At 38.2% G+C, this 6,511-nt stretch overlaps 1 long non-coding RNA gene across 1 annotated transcript; it reads left to right on the top strand.

Annotated features, from left to right (window-relative positions):
- The first annotated feature begins 1,299 nt into the window (after nt 1–1,299).
- On the top strand, nt 1,300–1,862 carry LOC131640752 (uncharacterized). The gene is made up of 3 exons (XR_009295324.1): nt 1,300–1,373; nt 1,466–1,558; nt 1,669–1,862. It is a non-coding gene; the product is annotated as an uncharacterized LOC131640752 (long non-coding RNA).
- The last annotated feature ends 4,649 nt before the right edge of the window (nt 1,863–6,511 follow it).

The following is a 6,511-nucleotide window of genomic DNA, read 5'->3' as shown; positions in this document are numbered from 1 at the left end:
AATGAAGCTCTCATATAAGAATTTGTTAATTTGGTGAAGAAGTATCAAAACCTTAACCTCCTCCATCATGATTGGTAAGAGAACAAACTTGAATCTTCCTTGAAGTATAGTAAACCCTAGTTCTTCAAAGTCCTTGATCCCGATGTCAGATTTATTGATTAATGATGCATGATGTGTTAAATGACCTAGTGGAGGTATGCAGATGAAATGCGAAGCTAAAGCCAGTTAGAAATTAAAGGGTAGGACAAATTTGGGGTATGACAGCTGCCCCTATTTAATCGTCTTAGACCCGAAGGTGAGATTGGCGTTAGCCTTTCGAACATTCGAGGCAGAAGAAGATTAAATATCAAGAACTTAATTTTGTCCTGAAATGATGGTGTGATTGTTGTCCTTATTTTTGTTTTGGAATCTGCTGGGGAAAGAGAAAATCTTTTATTTTTTGGTGGAGAAATATACAGTGAATAATTGCAGCTGAATGGTGATAACTTGTAACGTAGCCAAAGTGCCAATACAAGGTTCTCAAAGGAAATGATTAATGTGAAAGTGATTGGAAGAGAAATATGTTTGACAGAAAGGTAAGGTAACATAGACGAATGTTTGAAGAGAGATACAGACGAGTATCGAAAGAAAATACAAACGAGTACCAGAGGAATGACACAGACGAGTATCGAAAGGAAATACATACGAGTACCAAAGGAATGACACATACGAGCATCAAAAGAAGATACAAACGAGTACCAAAGGAATGACACATACGAGCATCGGAAGAAAATACAGACGAGTACCAAAAGAATGACACATACGAGCATCAAAAGAAAATACAGACGAGTACTAAAAGAATGACACATACGAGCATCAAAAGAAAATACAGACGAGTACCAAAAGAATGACACATACGAGCATCAAAAGAAGATACAGACGAGTACCAAAAGAATGACACATACGAGCATCAAAAGAAAATACAGACGAGTACCAAAAGAATGACACATACGAGCATCAAAAGAAAATACAGACGAGTACTAAAAGAATGACACATACGAGCATCAAAAGAAAATACAGACGAGTACCAAAGGAACTCTGTTACAATATTTTGTCAAGGGAACTCTTTTAGTTTGTTGTTGTTACTAGCTTAGTTGAACTCTGTCACAGACTGGTGATAGTTATTAGTGAATGGAGTCAGTTGTTTAGGAAAGGTTAGTTAGTAATTCAAAACTGAAGTTGGTGACAATTAATTGTTAATGCTGAAAACAGGTAGAAAATGAGTTAGTCTTTGTATTGGTTTTTGAATTGATTTATTTGCAGGGCTGGACATCTCGGGACATGGCATGGTGTGGAATGAAGATTTATGTGAATGTATGGACTTGCTGCAGTAGGTGAGTCGCTTTCATTCGTGACAGTTAGATATGGGGAACTGGAGTACGAACTTGTTTCGGTATTGATGCAAATTCCGTGGTGTATTTGATAGGGGAAATAGAGAGATGGAACTTGAGGATTTCAGCAAGGGAAACGCTTCGGGATCGTCGGTTAACCTTTGTGAATGAGGCACTGATGTTGAATGGTATTACAACTGGATTTGACTCGGCCGCGAACTAAAATTGAGTGTGAACTGGAATTGCATGACAAACTGTTTTGAACCTGGCGCTCAATTGTTTTCTTTTTCTTCTGCAGGTCTGATTTATGTGTTAAGTTATGGATTTCCCTTATGAGCATGTATGTATTTGTGGGCATGGTTTAATTGCAGCTCCGGTCTTCTTTTGGTTTCAAATTGCAGGTATTGAAACAAAGTTGTAGTGTTCAGTTAGCATTCTATTCTGCTATTTTCCTGATGCATTCTTTCTGACTTTGAATTAGGTACTGCACTATGTGGCTTTACAGATCGATACCGCAAGCTGGTATATGCGGGCAGTAGGCTGTTTTTTCTTTACGGTAATTTGCTTGATGGATGTATGTTTTGTGAACTGTCAATAGGAACTTCTTTTGAATGTATGTAATGTTTGTGTGGTTCTAGTTAGCATGCTTAATTTGTGGTGCTGTTTTGAAACATAGTGTTATGAATGTGTTGTCTGTATGGATATGTGATTGTTTTTCTCTGTATCTTGGTGGAGAATGTCTTTGAGTTCTGTGCTGACTCAAAGTTTCAACGGTGCATGTGGTTTTGACGAAATCTGTTAGAGGAGTTGAATGGTGTCCATGGCAGCCCAGGCTTGTAATACTCAGAACTCTCAATTAACACTAGAAAGCTGTTAGTTCTTCAAGTGTATGGTTGTTAGCAATTAAAGGTATTAGGCTGCTGGTTTTTAATGATGGCAGGTCTGAGTTTGGTTAGAAGTTTATGGTAAATGTATGTTAAATATGTTGTGGTTTAGTTTGAAAAAAGCTTTTTGATATGGCAATGTTTGGATTGTGTAGGTTGCTGGTACACGGTATGGGGACTGTTATATGGAGTGGCTCTTAATGAACAGGTGGTGATGATATGTGCTGCCGCAAGGACTATGTAGTTCCTTTTGGATTTGATTTTCATGTATTTGTAGTGATGATGATTTTAAGATGTCTATAATAGTTTGTCTCTCTTTTTTGTAATGAGGTTTTGGTATTGAATGTTTGAATATTTGTGAATGTGTGGACTCTTGGCTTCTTGTAATGAATATCATGAATGAGTTTTCCAATATGACCTTTCATCTAGTCTTGAGTAATAATGACAATCTTACAATCTCCAATGAAATTTTGACTTCAATCCAGCCTTTTCCAAACCATACTCGCATAGCAAGCAATAACTTATAACAATGCCTCGATCACAAAATGGATATGTAACCTCATCTTTGTCTTGACAAAGTTTCTTATTGAAGATAATATCGGGAGCATAGAGGAAAGCCTTGTCCTAAAGTACACAGCAACCATGAATCCAAACCCCGCTTTCACAATCCAATGCTTTAAGAATCACAAGATGAATCAGTGTTATTTGATATGTACACCTCAATGCCATGACGCCTTAACAATTCCAGATCCTTGATTCCAATGCCAATTATTGATTAATGAATGTATGATATGTTAGATGACCTAATGGAAAGATGCGTATGAATGCAAAACTTAAGCCAGTTAGAAATAAGGGGTAGGACAAATTTGGGGTATGACAGATGTGTAGTAAACAAATTAATTCACAAAAATATATGGGAGACTGGGGATCGAACCCAGGTCATGAGATTGATAGATATGCTTGGCTTGCCAGTTGAACTGAAACGCTGATATGTTAAATTAACCAAACACGTGAAATAAATAAAAAAACAAATGGGTCATTGGAAGAGTCCAAGAAAAGTTAACTATGGGTCCCAACGTTCCACTCAGTCGCAAGTCAGAAGAGGGAGAAGTGTGGGACTTTTTGACAACCTGTCCAACTATTCCACGTGCCACGCCTCTCTTGATCTTTCCGTGCGTTTTTAAAAAAAAACCACCCACGGTGGTTTCCGCCTTCGTCTCCGGCGAGGGTTCCCTAGAGTGACCTACAAAGGAACAAAAACGCGAGCAAAACAAACCAGATCTACTAAATGACAGGCTGCGAGTTCAATGGTGCATTTATTTTTAATTAAGACGCCCTGTAATTATGAAAATGAAGATGAAGGACCTCGGTGCCCTAACAATGGTAGGTCCCGATTCTAGTCCCAGACATCACATGTGATGCGTCCAAACTATTCTAATCAAGCTCCTGAACACAACTGTAGGCATCAATCCAATTAATAACACGTAAACCAAGAGATTCAAGTTCCAAAAGAGACTACCTCCGGCGAAGACAAACTGTAGGGTTCCCGGGTGTCTGCAAGTTTGAGTTATTATTGGTTCTAGTTCCTGAAGTCCTCAGGAGCACGAAGCAGTCCTCCAAATTGGCTGGAAGTGGCTTGAACGCTGAATCCGATATTGCACCAATCCTTTGTTTTTTAAAACTTTGAAACTTTAAAACTTTGCACCGATCATAAATTTTTCAATATTTATCGTATGGAGATTATCTAAGACTTTTTGGAAAGCCCAAGATGTTCTCTACAAGCCACTTTGGAACCTTTTTTGCATTTGAGGTTTTTATCTTGATGATATGGCTCTTGACAAAAAACAGCTTTTTGCGAGCTTCTAGAAGGACCTGTAATGTTTTGGCTCATATCTCTCAAATGGTGGATTTCTTGGTCTTGGACCCAACATAAAAGTTGTAGAGAATTTAATTTCCTTGAGAATGAGCTTTGGTTGGGGAATTTCTGATGAACCATGTAGGAGATATGACCAGTCAAAGTTTAGTTGACTTTCTTCTAAAAACCCTAATTTAGAAACTTGGTCTTTTGATGAATTTGAAGCTTTCCTTGATGAATCATGATCAACTCTTGATCAAATGATGAATGTGAATTCAAAATATTTATATTGATAAAAAATCATGAGTTTTGACTGTGATTTGGCCATAGTTGACTTTTAGGTCAAATTGGTCGAATGTTGACCATTAGAGCTGTTGACCGAGAAATCTTATGAATCAAAGCTTGAGACTTGATGTGAGGATCCTTTGAAGCATATAAGAGGCCATGGAATCCATTTGGGGTATCAAGAACTGATTTTACTTTGAGAGAAGCAAAACCATAGTTGTGAGTTGATTGCTTAGGAGACAGGTAAATGTGCCCAATCTTTGCATACTCTTGAGCAATTGAAAGTCAGGTGAGTCAAAATATCTAAAAATATTATGGGAAACCTACATCTATCTGCTTCAAAACCTCATTCTTAATCTTCTCCACCATATCGAGATGACTTCTTCTTAGCTTTTGCTTGACAGAAGGACATTCAGGTTTCACTGGAAAACGATGCTCCACAATATATGTGTCCAACCCAGGCATGTCTTGGTAGGACCACGCAAAAATGTCAACATACTTTTTAAGAAGCTCTACAATCCTCTTCTTAACATCTTGACCAAGAAGTGCCGCAATCTTGATTTCCTTCTTATCCTCTTCAGAACCCAAGTTGATGACTTCTAACGGCTCTTTATACGGCTGAATGGTGTCTTTCTCGTGCTCAAGCAGTCAGGAAATCTCATCAGGAATACATTCATCACTTTTCCTCCTCATACATAGGACACTCGAAGTTGGGAGAGGGTGCAGGGTCATTACTTTCAACGGTTTAATTGTTTAATCTGCACAAGTGATTATTATTTCAGGAAAAGGAAAGATATATGCAAACTTGTAATCGTGCAGATTATGGAAAATGAAAACATTTTTTCTTTTTTTTAAGGTTTTTTGTGTTACCACTTTCCAGAAAAAGCAAAAAAGTAAAAAGCATATATATGCAGAAACAAAAATGACTTTTATTGATGATTTTATTGTTTGAAACAAACAGAAAAAAGCCCCAACAACTTCACTTTCATCTTGGGCAGAATGAAAGGATTTTGAAAAACATAAAAGCAAATTACTTTGAAACATGAGTACAATCAGGAACATCAATGGTGATCCAGTTCTTGATCATCTTTCCCCGGGTCACAAAGTTTGGAACCTTTGGCTCTGGTTCATCTTCAATGATAGCGTCCACCTCCAGAGGAGTCGGATGTAGGAACCCAGCACTATGGAATATCTCCTGATAAGGACGAAAAGCAGATTCAGGCTTCATCACAGACTTGTCTGAGGCAGAAAATCCCAGACCAGCTCTATTCTTGTTCTCTTGCAGACTCACCACTTGTCCCCATACTCCTGAATGTCCATTCTGAACCACCAGCTGAGCATCTTTGAAGGAGGCAATGGAAGCTTTATCCTTTTTAAATTCATCATTAACAAACAGGGCTTGGAACGCAGTTCCAATGACTATTTCATCAGCTTCTATAGCACGGAACGAAGAGAGATGACTAATCAGCAAAGCTTGTTCTCCATTCACGACAACCATCTTTCCATCTTTCACAAATTTCAACTTCTGGTGAAGAGTTGAAGTAACTGCCCCAGCTTCATGGATCCATGGGCGTCCTAATAAACAACTGTATACAGGAAAGATGTCCATCACTTGAAAAGTAATCTTGAAGACAAACGGTCCAATACTAATAGGCAAATCAACCTCTCCAACCACTGATTTCTTTGATCCATCAAAAGCCTTGACAATCACATTGGTAAATCTCATTGGTGTGCCACCATAAGACAACTTAGCAAGAGTGGATTTTGGCATGACATTTAGCGATGAGCCAATATCGATCAACACATTAGACATCGAGTCCTCTTTGCAACTGACAGAGATGTGCGAAGCCAAATTATGATTTCTTCCTTCCTAAGGCAAATCTTCATCACTGAAGCTCAAATTGTTACATGCGGTAATATTACTCACAACCCCATTAAACTGACCCAAATGCAACTTGTGATCTACATAAGTGTTATCTATCTCGTCATCCAATAATTCTAAACCTATCAGTGTTTGAACATCATCTTGGAGGGCAGCACATCCCATAGGATCTTCACCACACAAAGGACAACCATCATGACTGAACTCTATCACTCATTTTCTTACAAACCTCTCA

The sequence above is a fragment of the Vicia villosa genome, unplaced genomic scaffold, assembly GCF_029867415.1.
Source record: "Vicia villosa cultivar HV-30 ecotype Madison, WI unplaced genomic scaffold, Vvil1.0 ctg.003295F_1_1, whole genome shotgun sequence".
In the NCBI taxonomy this organism is placed as follows: Eukaryota; Viridiplantae; Streptophyta; class Magnoliopsida; order Fabales; family Fabaceae; genus Vicia; species Vicia villosa.
The sequence above is the reverse complement of the archived record's forward strand: the minus strand, read 5'-3'. Positions and strand labels throughout refer to the sequence as shown.